Source organism: Oreochromis aureus, linkage group 6 (assembly GCF_013358895.1).
Source record: "Oreochromis aureus strain Israel breed Guangdong linkage group 6, ZZ_aureus, whole genome shotgun sequence".
Lineage (NCBI taxonomy): Eukaryota > Metazoa > Chordata > Actinopteri > Cichliformes > Cichlidae > Oreochromis > Oreochromis aureus.
Genome location: NC_052947.1, coordinates 36,463,263 through 36,483,705, shown reverse-complemented (window position 1 = coordinate 36,483,705; position 20,443 = coordinate 36,463,263).

The following is a 20,443-nucleotide window of genomic DNA, read 5'->3' as shown; positions in this document are numbered from 1 at the left end:
CATCTACAGACTGAAATCCTTGCCCATTCTTCTTTGCAAAACAGCTCCAGCTCAGTCAGATTAGATGGACAGCGTTTGTGAACAGCAGTTTTCAGATCCTGCCACAGATTCTCGATTGGATTTAGACACCAGAGAGGTCAGGGATAAAGTTACTGAGAAATTTAAAGCAGGCTTAGGCTACAAAAAGATTTCCCAAGCCTTGAACATCCCACGGAGCACTGTTCAAGCCATCATTCAGAAATGGAAGGAGTATGGCACAACTGTAAACCTACCAAGACAAGGCCGTCCACCTAAACTCACAGGCCGAACAAGGAGAGCACTGATCAGAAATGCAGCCAAGAGGCCCATGGTGACTCTGGACGAGCTGCAGAGATCTACAGCTCAGGTGGGGGAATCTGTCCATAGCACAACTATTAGTCGTGCACTGCACAAAGTTGGCCTTTATGGAAGAGTGGCAAGAAGAAAGCCATTGTTAAAAGAAAACCATAAGAAGTCCCGTTTGCAGTTTGCCACAAGCCATGTGGGGGACACAGCAAACATGTGGAAGAAGGTGCTCTTTGGTGCTTTTTGGCCAAAATGCAAAACGCTATGTGTGGCAGAAAACTAACACTGCACATCACTCTGAACACACCATCCCCACTGTCACATATGGTGGTGGTAGCATCATGCTCTGGGGGTGCTTCTCTTCAGCAGGGACAGGGAAGCTGGTCAGAGTTTATGGGAAGATGGATGGAGCCAAATACAGGGCAATCTTGGAAGAAAACCTCTTGGAGTCTGCAAAAGACTTGAGACTGGGGTGGAGGCTCACCTTCCAGCAGGACAACGACCCTAAACATAAAGCCAGGGCAACAGTGGAATGGTTTAAAACAAAACATATCCATGTGTTAGAATGGCCCAGTCAAAGTCCAGATCTAAATCCAATCCAGAATCTGTGGCAAGATCTGAAAACTGCTGTTCACAAACGCTGTCCATCTAATCTGACTGAGCTGGAGCTGTTTTGCAAAGAAGAATGGGCAAGGATTTCAGTCTGTAGATGTGCAAAGCTGGTAGAGACATACCCTAAAAGACTGGCAGCTGTAATTGCAGCAAAAGGTGGTTCTACAAAGTATTGACTCAGGGGCTGAATAATTACGCACACCCACTTTTCAGTTATTTATTTGTAAAAATGTTTGGAATCATGTATGATTTTCGTTCCACTTCTCACGTGTACACCACTTTGTGTTGGTCTTTCACCTGGAATTCCAATAAAATTGATTCATATTTGTGGCTGTAATGTGACAAAATGTGGAAAAGTTCAAGGGGGCCGAATACTTTTGCAAGCCACTGTACATCTGAGATCTCTGTCCAGAAGAGTGCAGCCCTATGAATACCAAAGATACTGTGCAGGGCCCTCAAGCTCCTACGCCTCGGGAAAAGGCCTGGAACTTAAAGGATAAAGACTGTCCACAGGGCAAGTGGGGTACTTGATTTATTTATTTATAAGAATGAAGTCTGGCAGCTTGAAAGCAAACTACAAAGAAATAAGGGGTGGCACAATGTTGTATATACTAACTTTCTGAGGTGTAGATAGGAGAAATAATACCACTGGCACTCTTGGCACCATCTTCATGTTGAAAGCAATGATATGGCAAAGTTTAACTTATGGGTGGAATGCTAACTCTCAGATCAGATGCAGAGCACCTCTGAGGATGAATGATTAATATGTTGTATCACATTAGTTTAATCTCTTGGAAGAACAGTTTTCTAATTTCACTCAGAGGTTGTCACTGATATGGCTCAAAAATAGTCACTCATACACTGTAAAACTGGAAATTGTCAGTTTGACATTTAGGTTTTAATGAAGAATAAATAAAGACACTAACTTGTCACTAGGAGATGGTAAAATTCTGTCAGGAGAGAGTATAGTGGGATGTTTCATCTGTTTTGAGTCTAACAATGTTAATCTAATCTAAAAAGCTGCTAGCTGTAGCTTCATATGTAACTGAAATACATGAAAGGCACGCTGATCTTATCGTTCTCTCTTATCTCTCATTCCTAGTTTCACAAAACAAGATAAAGAAGAACTATATGCATGGTTTTAACTTCTAGCACATATACAAATAGAATGAACTAGACACTATTTCCCTCTTGAAGACCTTGAATTTTTCAAACAAGGCATAAAACGCTGATGTGTTTTAAATAATTCAAATCCTTTTCAGCATATTTAAACTTTCAGTTTTATATGTCTTAGTTTCAAAAGCATTATCTTTCCACTGTTGTTTTTTAGGGAACAAAATTTCAAATAACAACAGCTTTATACATGAATCAAACATCAAATATGATTTCCTGAGTTTGTTCTGCTAATGTTATTCTGCTAGATTTCAGCCAACCTTGCGTTGCCTCACTTACCTGGATTTACCTAACAACTGTGAGTACCCAGGGAGCAGATGCTACAGGGTAAATTTCCTCAGGCATTACATTCAGAGTGCATGATCACTGACTCTCTAAAAGAAGCATACTTTATACACTTAAATGAATGTGAAAATGTGCATGTACTTCCCAAAAGCGTGAAATAGACTTTGTCACAGAAGATATCAGGTAAAAGGAGAGCGACAGCAGATGAAGAGTGTGAGATGTAAGAAAGATGTTGGACTGCAGGAACATCGAAAAGATTGGACAGAGATGGATGAAGCGGGCAAGGGAGATGTGCATTTCTATCTGTCTTCACTTTATCTGTCTATCTATATCTTTATCACTTTGTCTATCTAGCAGGACTCACGCTGTTCATGAGTTCCTTTTTCGCTCACTGGTACTGATGGAATTTAGGGAACGAGTGAGAGAAAGGGTCAAAAAGATCAAGTGAGCCAGGCTTTATTGCTGTGACCCTCTCCTGGGATGTTTTCTGTCAGCTTCACTTACCACTCTGCTTCTGTAAGACCACCCACACAATCACAACTCAGACACATACAAGTAAAACACATATGCACTTATTACATCTAACTGGTTGAAAATCAGTTATGATTGCTTTCTTTTTGAAAAGAGGACACATACTGCATGTAAAAATGTGTCCCTGGATCACCTGCTGCACAGCTAATAGCTTTTACTCTCCTCGCCAAGTTAGAGAGATAAAGGGAGGGAAGGGGGCATGGGGTGCAAACAGAGGGAGGTAGGGTGGAGACTGCTTTGTGTTGTCAGCAGAAACATTGTTTTATGGATGCAGTGTTTACAATTTTGCTGCACTTCTGTGTGTGTGTGTGCAAATAAGTGCATGTGTGTTTGTTTTCTCCATCGGACAGATTTGGCCTTACCTGTCCACAGGGATGAATTAAACCTGTCAAAGATTTTGCTTGTGTGTGTCTAAGTGTGTGTGAGAGATGTTCTGAGATGTATTAGGCCTGTCTATGGACACGTTGACTGTTTGTTTTAAGCCTGCCTGCAGGGCTTATGCATTCTGCATGAGAGTACTGTGCTTTATGTGTCAAACCCATTTGTTTGCCCAAATGCTCAGTGAAAGTACAAACACTCAGAGGACCTTTTGTTTGTCTAGTGTTCACCCACATGCACACTTGTTACAGACTGAGATACAAACACATAAAAACGCACAAAGGAGCACATGGACATGCAATCACTCGCACACTTCAGTTTATCCCAAAATCAAACTTTTAACTTTAACACACTTGTATGTAGGATTTTTTTCAAAGCCTGAATCATAAGAAGGCTGGATTTGGCATTAGTGAATCCCTTTTTTGTGTTCTAACACTTCTCTCAAATCCTTGGGTACTTGAATTTGAAAGTAATTTAAATTCCTATGTACAAACTAATATTTACCTTTTCACAATCTCTCCAGCTTTTAGTGGACTTATTATTGCAGGACAGAGTGTGCTAATGGGAATAGTATAATTCTGCTAACAATAAATAAAAGACAGAAAGCTGTTCACACTAAATACATCAATCCTACACTCTCAGGTTTAAGCATAGATTATTTTGAGAACTGGCATTTTAAGAGAGCACAAAAACCGGTTCATTTCACTTTTTACAAGATTCCAATTTTAAAAAGTTTTCTTCTTCAGTCATTTCTCAACTGAATGAGTTACCCCAGCAACTGAAGATGAACAGTTTAGCTGCTGGCTACCTGAACTCGAGAAGCTACCTCATTTGCCATTTTGCTTGATTTATCATTGCCTTCTTATCACAGGGAACGAAATGAAAGAAACTGTAACAATTCACTGCATTAATGGTATCAGAACATTTAAATTTATTTCAATGTGAACCTGCTTTATTTAAGCATATTTTACCTCACTATCCAGCTACTCATTGGCATTACTTGAGGGTAAACTTAGGTCAGTACAGACATGATCAGAAAATAGTGGGACTGGGTGTTAGGCAAGTTGATCATGCTCAGTACTATTTCTATCAGATTTAGTTTAAAAGTAGGAAGGAAACCAAAACTGGCAAAATACAAACAGGCATGTAAGGTTGGTAAGTGGTAATTGCATTGTGTTTGGCTACTTCCATCTGATGTGACAGGGATCATGAATAAAGACGAGTACATGGTCTTAATGTTTAACAATATAAAAGAAATGGACACTGGTAAACTTCTATGGAAAATCAGTTCGTAGTTAGCTCCTAATTTTCCTGCAGAGGTGGAATTAATGACAGGGAGCCAGTGACAGAATCCATATGTAAAAAAATATGCAACGTATGGTCATGGATGGGAACATTTGTTTTAATTTAAACAGGACACATTCAAACATCTTATAGACAAGTGATGACAGAAAGGCCTGCAGGATTGTTTGTTGCACATGTTTTATGAAAAAAAACATCAGACACTTATATATCAAAATCAATCTGCTCGCTGCCCATCATTCTCTCGGTGTCCCCAGTTTGACTCATTAGGACTTTAGAGAAATTATAGTGATGTTTCTGTACTTGTGCTGATTTGACTGCAAATTGTTCTGAGCTTCAAATGATTTTACTGAGCCTTTGATGAAAGGCTTTGAGAGTCCATACAGACGCGTACGTTGACAGTCCCCTTCCACCCTTATGACACCACTTTGCACAGCTCCTGCTGAGAAAAGCATTTTGTTATTCGCTTAGCATACATTCCCTTTTCATGTCCACCTCAGCTTTGTATCCCACCCCTTACCTCCCCTGCTGCCTTCATGCTGTGGCACAGGCTGCAGTGTTTGGCTGCTCAGAGGAATGTGGTCTGATGATTGATTTCTTACCATCAAAAGGTAGGCTTTCACATCCCAATAACCTTTCATCTGAATACTGAAAACAAAGAGGAGATTCTGTCTATATGTTGCAGTGAGTGTGAGTGCAACAGTTTGAGCCCAGATTCACATGATCTGACTGTGATTATGCTGCACTGTCATGCAGTGCTCTTTTTAATTTCATTGGATTCTAGAGAGATGGGTTATCTAGCAGACCTCTCTCTGCATGATATCTTCACATTTTTTTTTAAACTCAGAAAATCTTGTTTTTCAGTGCTGTCTGTTCGTTTCTTGGTTTTGATGTGTGTGTGTAGCCCCCTCTGCCATGCCTACAGGAGCCCTTTGTCCATTTTCTCTTTGCCTCAGGTCCCTCCACATGCTGCAGGTACTGAGTAGACACACCCTGGGGATTCACATACCCAACCCCCCCATCTGTCACCCACTGTACAAGCTCCATGTGTGCCCACACAGAGGGGCGTGCATGTTCAGGGTTCTGATCTAGGCATCATTCCTGCGGCCAGTCAGCTGCTTGTCCAGAAGAGAGTGTATGTGTAAATTCACGTTATCCTCCCATGTATGTGGATCTGAGCTGGATCTGTGTGTTCCTATGCACATATGCATCATGTTTCCCCAGGAAGAACGTTGAGCCATCTCCAGGAAACCCTTTGGGAATGGGTTTGGGAAAGCTTAAGGGGATGTATGTGCAAAGCTGTCAGATGGATTTGTGTCCATCATGGCTGTGTTCGGCCCTGAGGCCGTGACAGCAGATCAGAACAGAGAGTTGTTACAAAGGAGCAGCAGATATAGTAGAGACAGAGCTCGACTAACCTACTTCTAAAGTAGAGCAGCCACAGAGATTCAGGCTGGATTCTGGAATTGTGTGGCATTTTTGTGTCATTAGGTCCAGACAAATTTCTTTATTCCTGTAATTTGTGCAGTAATACACTGTAATGCACATACTATTACTACCACATATACAATATTACGACTTTCTGCCATATAGATTTGTTTCTCATGCAGAGGTTCTCTTTATTTTCTTAATGTTGTGTACTCAGTTGTATGGATACTTGAAGCTGCATGGATACAATGAAGGTCAGTGTAGTGTCTCAATACAAATAAGTTTACAACACAAGGCTGTAATTTAAGTCCTACATAATATAGCTGGGATGTATACAACATATGTCAAATAAAATCAAACCTTTATGCTTGAGCTTTTAATTGACTCTGTTTTACAACCCTAGCACTGTTTATATGCAACAGCGCCATAGTTGACTGCAACAATTGCAAAAGCAATGTACAGGGATGAGCCCCGTGTGAAAGGAAGCAATGCTATAAACAGACTATATAGTTCAAGGCCATCTCAGTTCTCCTGGGATTCTCTGTGTTTGAGTATGTGTGTGTGTCTGAGAAAAGTCTTTAGCTCCTTTGCTTTGTACTTTTTTTCCCACTCTAACCCCCCTCATGTCTTTCACTAATCATTTAATTTAGCCTTCCTGTATTTATTTGTAGCAATCAGTAAAATGAAAAGCATCAATGATGAAATGAACTTATCATGGTGTGAAAGACAAATCAGTGCAGTGCGCTTGTAAACACTTGACACTATACTCCCACTGAAATGTCTTGTACATAATAAGTACTGTAGCATTCTGTGTGTGTGTGTGTGTGTGTGTGTGTGTGTGTGTGTGTGTGTGTGTGTGTGAGTGTGAGAGGGGGGTGTGGGGTTGGGAGAACGTGTGTGTTAAGATGACAAGAAGATGAGAGAAGACAGACACAACAGTTGCATCATGACTGTAACATCTGAACCATTTATGATTTATTTATGCGTCTTATTTGTTACTGGGCTAGAGATGTTTTTGCTAACACATATGGCTGGCTGGGGGGACTGCATGATTGATTCACGAGTGGAAACAAAATAAAATGCAAAAAAGTAGATCAATTTGCCCATCATTAATTCAGGTAGCTGGACAGACAGACACTTAACGGAAAGACAATGCTAACACATTTTTTTACAATGATATACATGGGAAAAGAAGCACTAGCATCATATTTGTATAGCTGGGTATCTCAGTTTAATTGATGAAAACAGATGTGAACAGTTTGCCCAGCTGGGTCCAAAGCTTTTATTATATAGATCAAAAATTAATTATTATTAAATTAGTATACAATAAATAGTATGAATATGTTTTGTTTTGAGGAAAAAAAGTCATAGCATGTCATGTTGACAAATAGATTAGTGAATAAAATGCTACACAAAGTGATTTGTAAAAATAATATTTCTTTTTAAATTTGTTGGGAAGCTAAAGGGAATTACATTAAAAAAGACTATATCGAGCAATTACATTTTACAATGTCACAGCAAAATCTTTTATAATAATTAAAATAAAAGATCTCCTAGTTAATTGAAAGTGTGTCATCATTACAAGGTTCTCAATCATCACTAGTATACTTGAGAGAATGGGGCAGTACTACTACCTGATGTGTTGTACTAATGTGAACCTCTATATCAAGAGTGTTTTGGAAAATAAAATGTCAGAAAAACTGTTTATTTGTGCTTTCTACATTTGGATGTATTAACAGCTTTCACCAAAACACTTACTAAAAAAAACCTGGTTACAGGTTGATTCTCTGTGTCCTGTCCCTTTTGAAAAACACTGAATTGACTGATTAGTCTGGCATTGTGATATTAAACATCAATTTCTTGGTTGAAAAATGTTCCTCCTTTGAGCACCACAAAAGGGCCAATCAGTGCCATAGACAGAATTAATGCTGATGTCTAGTTCTTGTAATGTATTGTTCAGATGTGCAACACTGCAGGAATATTTGAAACAGCCTATGGTCACATGTGTTTGGCTCCTAGAGTATGTTGGGACAGGTACCCAAATCTACACTGATGTATATTTCATAATTGGTTTGGGAAAAATAGGGATCAAACCACAAGGAAACGGAGTTAGTGTACATAATGTCCGACATGAAGAAGTAAACGTGTGATGAGATTTTACAGACGTTTTACAAATCTGACATAAAGAAAGATTTTAAGGAAAATCGTATTTTTTTTAGTTCCAGGTGAAATGTTTCCCTTCGTTTCCACCCTCAGTGCTAAATTGCTAACTACTAAAGCTATATTTTACAGTAAACTCATCACAAACTATTTAATATGTATTTACTTAAAATTTTAAGAGATTCTTCTAATAGACATAGAAAATAATAGGTAGTAGATGCACAGTAGATAAAATAACCAATAATGTGTGCAAATGATAAACTGAAAATGAATATGAAGTACACAGTTAAGCTTTCAAGCTCTACCTCCATTGCCTTGCATGCTATGCAAACTGCATGCTATATACAGTATTAATGGTGCCCTTTACCCCTCAACACGGTAATGACCAGACCTTCCTTACTTTCAGCTTTAAATTGCATGACTCATAGCTGTTCAACAGGCAAAGTGTGGGAGAACACACACCAGGTATGCTGCAAAAGTTCATTATTTTGGGGGATTTAAAAAACATTGGAGTCACAATTTGCACAAAAAGACAAGAATTTGGAGCATGCTTTAAAAAGTGCACTTTGTGACATGAGATTTTCAAAATGATTTAAAGACAAAAACAATTCCTTGAGATTGGAAATCTAATTCATTTTTAAGTTACAACAAAGAAATAAAAATGTTCTTTATTCTATTGTCTTCATTTCTTGCAAGGTTGACCTTTCTTTAATGATTTCACATATCATTAAGAGAAACACTTACTATTTGGTAATTATCTTCTCACACTTCGTTATTACACCCGTCCTCCCACTGCTGAGTCTATCAGTGATCAAGGCTTTTTCCTGCCTGCTATGATTAAGGAATCGTGAATCATTTGCAGTTAAGCTTGTGTTTGAATGTATAATAAGCACTTCTAGTATGTGAGAACATTTTTTAAAAAGACAGATGATCTACACATTTCAAATTTGGCACTAACTCAAGTCAGAAGGTAACAGCAATAAGACTACACAAGGGGAGCAAGAGAACAAAAAGACAATAAATATATAGCATCATGGGTAATTATTTCCACTACATATAAAGATTTATATTCCTATTGCCACTTCACATATTTGTAACTCGTTTGGCGTTTAAATTATCAATCCAGTCAAGGAGATCTCTTAATCTTTCAACATATTTTTTTTGATTATTTGCTATTCTAGGCTGAAACTGTGGTCAGCTATAAAATTCTCTGATGCTTTAGTTACCTGTGAGAAAAGAACTGTTATCCAGGAGGTATTCCAGCTGTCTTTTTCATTTTTAAATAAATCAATAAAACTGTCAAGACCATTTTTGTAATGCTGTTGTTTAGCTCAAGCTACAGGCCCATGTTTTAAACTTCTCCTTCTCCTTTTTTTATGTATGTATTGAAGTGCACAAGTGACTTTGTGTTGGGATCTAAGCTCTCCCAAACTTGTAATGTATGTCCTGTGTAGGTGTGCAGGTCATAAATGTGCCGATTTCATGACACAGGCTGCACAGGCACAATGTAGAAGATAGTGTTTAAAGACTGGCATCAGGTTTGTCTCTGCATGTGGGGACAAGGCTCTGAATGTCTAGAGGGAGGGACAAAACAAGGAGTCAGCAATAACATTATGTGTTCAGCTCCAAGTAATAATTGGTGAGTGAACGCCATGGACATAAGACAATGCAAATGCATCATGCATCTTGATCTTATGCTTTAGTGTTTCTAGGATTTCTATGGCAGTGACATGTATGAGCTCATTGCTTTCAGTAATACTGGTAGTGAGGTTGGTAAATAGAACTACATTCCTTCCTCAAGTGTCTCCACTCATAGGACTGTCATTGAGCTGGGGGCGTCGTGCTCTTGGTTGTGTGGTTACCTTGAGTCTGGCCACAATCTTCATCCTCAGCTCAGTAGATACATCTGTTATTGCACGTGGGTGGGTATCATCTAGTTCAGTTATACTGCTCGCTATTGTTCCCATTGTGCTGTAGTCTCTCGATCTTCAGCTTCAATAATAGCTTTCTTTTGTTGATGCTATGGCACTGAACTACCAGGTGCTTCTTAGTCAGCGTGGATATTAGTCATCTGCTCATTCATAGTTCCCACATGCATTGCATATAACCTCTCGCACTGGGACAGATGGCCTGCTAGCATTCCATCAATTCCATGTTTTCAGTCCTTGTCCATGTCCTAGTTCCCCAACATCTGACATGGACCCTTTTAAGCTGGGTGATGTCCGAGTTGGTGTGACTTCAGTTGTGTCTCTCTTACTCATGTTCTGAGGTGGGCTTAACAAGCATTAGGGATCTAGCCTGGGGACCCTTCCTGGATGCATGCCCAGCCAAAGGATTCAAACCCCAAATGTCTGTGTTTGTGTAGGTGTGTGAGAGTGTGTTATTTTAGACTCTAAGGTTGCATAGTGATATTTATCTTCTCTTTAAATCAAACACATTCATGAATTATTTTGACTTGATCTTCATGCCTTACATGAATTAAATTAACAAAATAACTTCTTCATAGAACAGCCAAATGTAACCTCAGGAAATTTTTCATTATTCTGAAAACTGTGTCCACATAATCACCTTTCATAGCCTGGATTACATCAATTCTCTTTTGATAAGACAGTATCTTATTCAGATTAATAATTGATTATTAAAAGTAATAAGAAAGAGCGCCGATTACAGCAGAGCAAAACTGACTTCTAGCATCTTTCAAATGGATTTTAAAACACTTTTACTTTTACCTTAAACCACAAGTGGTCAAGAAACATTGCTGGCATTCTATCATTTTATGTTCAAACTTGCACTCTTGGATCCTCCAATGCAAAATTGCTATGCAGTTTGTATAGCACTGAACTGCCAGATGACACCTGAAGCTGATTCAAGCATAGTGACTCGTACTGCTGTACTGTGATAGAAAAAATGTTGCAGGGTATTGTAGCTTACAATAGAGGGAGTCTTGAGAGGATAGCTGTTACAAAAAGGCATCGTTGAGATGAATTGAACTTTACAACAATACAAACCACATGTAAAGTACATAAGGTAATATACAACAGTTTGTTTATCCTATCAGTAATATATAGGCCCTCTTCTTCATAACGAAAGATTTACAGGCTAATTTAGGCTCGAAATAAATTGTGACTAAAGACAAGATATTGTGTACCCAGGCAGGAAATGGTGTATCCATTACTCACCCCAGCAGTTTCATTACGGTGACAAGAAATATTAATTCTGTATTTCCACAGCTTATTACTTACAAATTACTTACAAGTTTGTTTTCTCTTGCTATCTCTCACTATCTCTCTCTATTACTCTCTCTCTCTGTCTCCCCATCTCTCTTTTTTGTGTACATCATTATGTGGTGGATGTAATTTTTCACATTAAAAAGTTATTATTAGTAGTATTTTTATTAAATAATAATAATAATAAATAAATAAGCTGTTCAAGATTGCAGAGATGCTGGAATGGTCTACAAGACCATCAGCAAGAAGCTGTTGGTGCAATAATTCATATATGAAAGAAAGTCTGGAGCCCCATGCAGGCTCATGCCTAATGGGGTAAGGATGTTTACGAGAAAGTTGTTGGATCCACCCAAAGCTACACAGGAGAAGCTTGTTAAAGATCTGAAGGCAGCTGAGACCACAAAGAACACCATCGGTAACACACTATGCCATAATCAATTGAAAATGTTGCAGAACCCACAAGAAACCCCCTACTCAAGAAGGCACATGTGGAGGCCTGTGTTAAGATTGCCACTCCTGCTTCAGTTGAAATCTGAACATGGGTCACGGATGGGTTTTCCCAAACATACTGCTAAGTCAACACAGGGGTGGCTAAAGAAGACCCACATTAAGCTCATGGAGTGGCCTAATGAGTCTTGTAACAACCCTTATTGTATTAGAGCACCACTAGGGGGGGGTTGCCCTACTATTGTAGTAGTTGGGGAAGTCTCCTGGTGGGTGTGTGAGTATAGCGTGGCAGCCATTACATGCTGCTCATGTTCTGTTCTCAGGAGAGACCTCACCATTGTAATGTATGTACGGACAGAGTAGAGCCGTGGAGACCTGGCTTGTATGGTCTTATGTTGCTGACCACAAATAAAGGTTTGTTGTTTGATTTAACTGACTGGCTTCGAGTTATCCGACTAACCTCCACACCACATGCCCACTGGACCTGCTAGCCGCTCCTTCCTCGCCAGACTGCTGTTACAGTCTCCAGATATCAGTAATCATTTTACCACTGTGCTTGCCAACAAGGATTTCTCCATGTTTTGCTTGGGAATCAAATACTTATTTCACTCAGTGAAATGCAAACCAATGGCTAATGTTTATGTAATGATTTTTTTTTCTGCATTGTTGTTGTTTTGTTGACTTTTCACTAGCTGGGCCCACGTCCTCATTTTAGGTTTGACAGCATTTTAGTAGGTAAAAGTGACAACTTTGACATGAATTGGGCTGTGGTTTGGGGAAGGCCTCGAAGGGGACTGGCGATGGCTCCCGGGCCTGGCAGATCCCCATGTACTAAATAGAAGTGAAGAAGTTAAGAATGGAGAACAAGGAGGGAGGGAGGGTGGAGCACGTAAACGAGAATGATCAGCTTGCAGAACTAGGGGACCCTATATAGATGACAGCCGGAAGGAGCGTGTTTGGAGGCGTGGTCCTGCTCCTGAAATTCCGATACATAATCTCCCCAAAAAAATCACATGAATGTGAAATCAGTTCCTACTCCCAAAGCATCTATAAATTAAGGGAGAGTGGTATGGGACAGATTCATAGTTCTAATACCATTATGCAATATGATATATATGTATAAGTGGGAGTTGCCCGATCCGTGTGATAGATTACCAATTCTGCTTCTGAAACAGGAGCGCTTCAGTTAGAGAGAGTTTAATAAGTTTGCGACTGGCAGAAGTGGCTTGTTACAATAGTCACCAATTGTGGCCTAACTTTGATCTCGAGCCTCCAAACTCCTCCGGTGTTTTTTCTCTATTGAAAATGACCTTGAAATTATTAAATCTTCATCAATAATAATCCAATAAACCAAAGTGGAATCCATAAACTTTCCCTGATCTCCAGATGCTAACCAAGAGCCTTGGCTCGACCTCTATTCATTGTGTATATTGATGCTTGTTTTTAATTTAAATACGCTGGGGATTTTGTAAATAAGAAACATATTCTTCAACTTGGAGTTTAACAATACAAACCTAAATTAAACTACACTGAGCAATTCTTCTTTTCTAAATTTCCTTGCCAGGTTTAAGGGACTTGTTTAGCTGCTATAAGCAATTAATGCATGAACTTAATTATAGCACCAACACTAACGATTTTCATATGATTTAAGGAGGAAGGATTATCATCTCTCCTGAACATTACCTAACTCTCTCTCCTTGGGCAATAAAGTCTGTGAATCAACTCAACTCTTCAGGGAATAGGCTAATCTACCGGTGGAGCGTATCTGTCACATTTTCCAGTGGGAAAACTCTTCATCACTTTATCATCCTACGCTGTTCTCTCTTAAGGAAACCTGCCAAATACATTTACTAATCTACTTCATTGTCACACACCATGGTCCCGGCAATATTTAATTTATCTATGTGAGGGTGTGGATCTGCCTTACAGTATAACATATATAAGAGTGGAGAAGAATGATTGGCTTTAGAATAGATTATGGCAGAAGATGACAGAAACATCTTTCTGTTCTGTAGACTGCATTTAGAGCACGTGATCAATGCCATTAAGTAATGGTGAACCTTGTATTAAGGCCTTAGTTCCTGTGAATGTAATAAAAAGATTTTAAAGATTAATATTTATTTTTAAAATTTAAATGTTAAAGTCAGACATTAAAATTGATCACCACATTATCCTTGAAGTCTTTTTTAGCAATATTATGAGGAAGTACATATTTCTACAAAATCAGCTAAGGGTCTTAATTATGTATTAAAACGCCTTGAATAGTTATTAGTTAGTCAGTTATTTCCTGGATAACTAGCATTATTTCTTTAAGACCCTTAATTATTGCTCACAGGAACTTACACTTGTTTAGCATGTTTGAATTAACATACATGCATTTTTGTGTCAGAGTTAAACCATAAATCCCATGTTAGGTAAAGATAAACCTTCTAATGGGTTACAGCTCTGCTCTGCAGCAAAGCACTCTAAAATTTACAAATGTATGCCAATCAGGACAACCAGCCAACCAGAGTGAAGTCTTTTGGGAGTATGATGAGACAGCCCAGCTTTATTTCTTGCAGATAAAAGCCCCAGTTTTTGCCTCTGCTGATTTCACCACAGCTGTTCATTGTGCAGAACTCTTACAAGCCAAGATTCCCTGTAAATAAAGCTTGTGACTAACCTAGCATCTTTGCATGCACCTTGTTGCTTTGTCAGCAGTGATACAAGGAAATCATCTACAAAACACATTTAGTCTCAGTGTTAGGCTGCAGTAGTCAAACCTGGACAGGCTTGCAGAAACATTTCCTGTCCTGTTTTGTTATTTTAAAAGCACATCTTCTCTCTGTGGCTCAGTGTTTGCATACATATATTCCTTTTTAATGTATAAAAAGATTAAATCCACAGTGGTCACAGTTCATTTCACAGCAAACAAAATATTACCTGTATTTCCATTTAAAACTATCTATCTATCTATCTATCTCCTGTACATCCATCCTTTTAGACGAAAGTCCAGCTACATAAAATTGCAAGTCATTTTCTATATATTAGATATGTACTGTGTACATTCCTGGGTTACAAATTGAACTGTATGTCCATCCCTCTTGAGCAGGCATCAGCAGACCATGCTCCTTACTTGGTGCAAGAGATTGACATACTTACTCTCAAACCTCAACTGCAATAGTTCAAGGGTCCTGCACAAGCTGCTATGTTTACTCCTGCTGTTGAAAAAGTTGGATCTCCTGTGTCTTGTACATGCTCTAAAAAGTGGAAAGTGGAAAGCAAATGCTTAGAGTGATATAGATATCAAGTGTTTACTATATTGACAGGCCTCACAGCAATGTCTGATCCAAACAGCAACAGTAAAACACAGATACAGTGTGAACCTTCAAACTGTATCAACCTTCAGTGCCGCATTTTTTTCTCTGAATTATGAATACTGTCAAAAACCTACAGAGCATCATAAAGAGTAGCGCACTGCAATTAGAGTTGTTTTTTCTTTATTACTTATTAGGTTTTACTGCTCATTTCAGTAATGCTCAATTTTAAAGGAATTAAAAACCCCTCAGTATTAGATTACACACTGTGTATCAAGCTATTGTTTATATTACTGATTTAAACATGTTCACTGATGATTTGTAATCAAGATGCATGTGATCTGCTTTTAAGTTTATGCTAATCAGAATAATAATCACTGCAGCGACAGCAGCGACATAGCCATACACCATCTGCAGTTCTCTTTGTCAGTACATGGGAATTCATGTGAGGAAACATTAAGCATTGGCCTCCTTTTGGTTCGAGCTGTAGGCAACACAAATAAGAAATTTAACAATGATCAAAACATTTTAACAGACTTTTCAGACAACTAAAACTTGGAGTCAGTCTCATTATCGAGATAAACAACATCCCTGTTGGGAAGCTGGAAGCCCCACTTGAAAAACAGGAGCTCTGCTGATTTAATCTGGACTTATGGAGATATCTTTTCATAGGCCAAGCAACTTTAAGCATTGTGTTAAGTGTCATAAACAATGTTAGGGCTCTTTAATTTCACTGCTGAAAGGAGAAATTAAGATTAATGTGTTACCGCTGTAAAGAGTGTCTTTTCAAACATGCCTTTACAAGATACACACACACACACACACACACACATTTTAGAAATAAACACGTTTTTTAAAGTTTGTTTGATGAAAAATTGCTGTTGGGTATAAATAGTGTGTATGTGTACTTTATATGCAGGCAATCTATTTAAACAATACTCTTTTTTCTTTTGGTGTGCGTTGGTGATTGTACTGTCGAGCTCCTGGCCATACCATTTTTGCGCAGGGAAAGTAGCCCTTCATGAATATTGGTGAATACAGAGCGTGGCAAAACCTTGAGGTAACCAAACAAACAGTGTGCCCCAGAGAATACTGAGGATCAGACACCATACTAACATCTCACAGTGGTTGAAAGTGTTTATATGTGTGGTTACCCATATTAAGTGACTTTACCACAGCTACTGAGTATGCATATGCCCCAGAGAGCATGAAGAATAAAACTAGCTTGACACCTTAACACTTGCATGAGTGTGCCTGTGTGTGAGCTTGTACACTTGTGCATGTTTACCCAAATCAGGCTACTGTAGCACAGCTGTATTTGGGCTAAAGCAACAGGAGATGAAAAGCAGGCCAGTGGTCTCTTTGAAACAGTGTTATGCTTAAACTCTCCAAGGACTGACACATACAAACCAACAAACCAACCAGCCATCAATAATGTATTAAACCCATTCATCCAAGGCATTATGTTTCTCAATACTCCTAAATATGGTTCAGTGGGAGTGCAGCCTTGTACTGCTCACAAAACGGCTCTTCTGGGGAAAGGAAGCGATATTATATATGAAGAGTGAAGCTTTAATATTTATAATGATGGTGCTTTGTTTTGTACCATGCTGCTATGCTGAGATCTTTTAAATATATATATATATATATATTCTTTGTTATCAATGTAGGATGTGATGACTTCAAACTGTTTGTAGTAGAGGCAATATAATTCAAAGACACGAATGTATTCTGGTCTAAACGGGGCATAAAATAAACAAAGAATACATGAAGTTTTCTAGACTGGGAAAGATTACGCATGGTAGATATCAGCTATGTTCTGTTAAAAGATGAAGCTGTTGTTCTTCCATGTACCTTTCTTATGTCTGAGATTCAAAAGAAACTATTTTCTACTGTGAGAAAAAAAACCTGAATAAGATTAGGTTATGTCACACTGCCACTTTTTGAATAATGTTACAATTCAAAGTGGATGTATTGCACTTGTCAGATCCTAGATTAAATGACTAATCAATCACATCTTTGTAGGTGGAATTGGATATGGTGATACTTAAACTGTCTCTCTCCAGCTTATCACATAAAACCTGGTTACCCATTCTATTCTATTCTGCATGTTACTGCACTTGATAGTATTCATCATTGTGCAGGGTTACTGTTGTGTAGAGGTGTAACTCATACCATTATCCCTTCACCAAACCTAACCAAAGCAAAAATAAAACTCTGTCACAACAACCCCCCTCCACTACATTCATAAACCTTTTTTGTGGTCTTTTTTTCTTTTCCTCCTGCCTTGCCACACCATCTTTAACATTCTTTGTTCAAACTAAAATAAGCATATAAGATTTCATGCTGGGTGGTCATTCTGACACAATGATCCCCATTTATCTGAGTTTGGGACAAGCACTAGGAGTGCCGGAGGCAGGCATGGACACAGAACTCTCCTGACCCTACATCTCTTATCATATATGCTGAGGTTTGCCCTGATTCAGTTGTTATATAAATCAGGATAACCATTAAAATACCTTTCTTGGATTAAGACAGAGTGTAAAAAGAGTGCAAAATGTCCACGAGATACACCAACAACAGATGCAATGATATATGCCAGATGTGTTACAAAGGCACAGAGACATATGTTAGATAACAAGAAATAGGCTATGTGCACCTGTTTGATTTTTTTTCTCTGAAAAATGAAACGTGTAATAAAATGATGCATTTTCCATCCAAAACCATCACTCTGCACCTCTATCAGCTGTCAGCAAGTCCAGCGCTTGTCAGGCTGATCACCTCAGCATTAATCACACCCTGACAAATGTCTGCACAGTTTCTCTAACAGCCATAAACATGCGCTACCAGGGTGAGCATTTTGACTGAAACCTGTTTGAGTACAGACCTTCACCTTCCACTTCTTTGAAACTTGAAACAACTATGAAACAAAGAAAGGCTCCCAGTCCTCTTAGCTTGTTTTGTTCTCCTGCAGTTTATGTTCATCTCAACAATTGTGTTTCTCAGAAACCAATCTATACTGTTCTCTTTCAAGAAGACAAATAACATCACTACTGCATTAGGCTGAATGCATGACATAAAATGAAATGGCAATTCAGTCTGATTATGAGGCTAGTGAAGCACTGAGAATCAAATACATTTCAGTAACAATGAACAATTTTTAATGGAAAAAATGTACCGTTTTATGAGAGAATAAGAAAAATCCCCAGACATTAAGTGGCCAGGCTTCATTAAAATTCCGAGTTAAATGAACTTTTGAATAGTTGGTTCTAACAAAATACATTAAATAAACATAAAGACTTAAAGTTGCTTTCCAATTATATTTCAACTATATTTCTCTCAAGAATTTCAGAAGTTTTTTATGTGCGTCATTGCCTAACTATTAAGGCTTTTGTCATTAGCAGACAATCTTATTCATCATTCATCACCCGGCTGTTTTGACATAAAACTAAATATAGGGGTATGGAATTAAGTGAATAAGAAGTGAATAGGATTAGCAGTGGTTAAATCATACTTTTCTAAAGAGTATGTCACCTGAAATGAATAAAGAACAGCCAGATATGTGAGGCGTCTGACTAATCTTTCTGAGTTCATAAAAAAATACTACACTTCTTTAAACTTATTGCAAGACATCACAGTGCTCCTCAGCATCTTCATCTCTCAAAATTTCTAAATTTTAAGCAAATCCTTTTCATAAGACATTTCCCTGCACACTTACTAAAACCAATGGATCGGAATGTGTGTCAGCTCCTTTTATGCTGAGAGCTGGAGTATTTTCACCATGCCCTTTTCAGCAGCACTGACTTGGAGATAGACTGTCGCCAGTGGCTAGTCTTACCAAGGTGCACGAACTCAGATTTGCCCTTTTCATTTTCTGTTTCCTGTATAGCAGAAGAATGATGCTGTATGCATTTTCTTTTATGGAGCATAGTCTTGGAGTAGTGCATTTCACAGTGATATTCCTCATCTTCTCTCTCCCTGCTACTGTCCTTTCTTTCAAATATCTGTCTTATTCTTTCCTCTTTTTCTCCCGTCATATACTCCAACTGCATTTTCCTTAATGTTTTCTGTTGCTTGTACTGTATTAGCCTCAGGGGCATGTGCATGCATGAGGGAAATTATAGTGAATTACATTTGCCACATGGAATGAATCTAAAGGGTTTCATTGCAAGATTCTTCATTTTGGTAGCTATTCATTCTCGCTCACTTTCAAGAGAGATCGTATCAAGTAATACCTGCACGTGTAATATTAATTTCATTTAATGCCAAGATTCTCAGGTCACAAAAATAAATATTTCAACTGAAGCAGGAGTGACGTTGTTAACGGAAGCTATGTCAATTTGAAAAAAAAAAAAACAACTTTCATCTCTTAATTATATCCAGATTCTCTAAAGCTCTTCCTCTATGCCTGCTCTGCTCCTCATTTTTTGCCCATTCCACAGACTTTCTCATAACAATTTCCTTTCTCCATCATCCATCTCACTCTGTTTTCCGCCCTCCCTCCTCCATGTTCATCTCAGAGGCATATAAGAAATGACACTGGACTAGTCTTTGCTGCTTTATTAATCCTTTAAGCTTCTAAAGGGAGGCACAAATGCAACTACTCCCATTCAAATCAATGGCAGTAACTCCCAATTGCCCTATCTGTGGACTGCTTAAATGTGCTTCATTTTTACACACTTGGACCTCAAATGCGCACGCACACACACACATATATCCAAACCAGGCACACACAGTGCTGAATGGTCTTAGCTCCCTATGGCCAGGGCTCAGCTAACCAGCCTGCAGCAGGAACAATTCGTGGGCTGCTCAGTCAAATGGAACTCTGACCCATGGGCCCATGGTGCAGCCCCAGTCATAAAATATCTCACACACACAGTGACACGGCTATCCCCTAACACACACACTCAATCTCTTGTCTTCACTCAGACCATAAAATCATTGCGACACATGAGGGCAGGGAACAGTGTTTTTGTGCTGTTTTGCCCATCACACATTTCCATTACAAAGTCTTGCCATGAGTCTGGGAGAGCGAGGGCCCATTGAACAGCGGACAGGCTACAAAATGCTTCTAGTCAGAGCCCATCAACGTTGCGTTTTCCCCACTGAATGGCTTGTCAGTGAAGGGTGGAGATGGGCTTTGTGTGAGTGGTAGGACTGAGCTCTGTTGGACCAGACAATGGGTGGAGAGCTGATGTCAACTCCGGAGAGTGCATTCAGGGTTCATCATCTGGTGTGTTATAAAGCTTCTGAAAAAAAATATTCCTTTCATCTATTCCC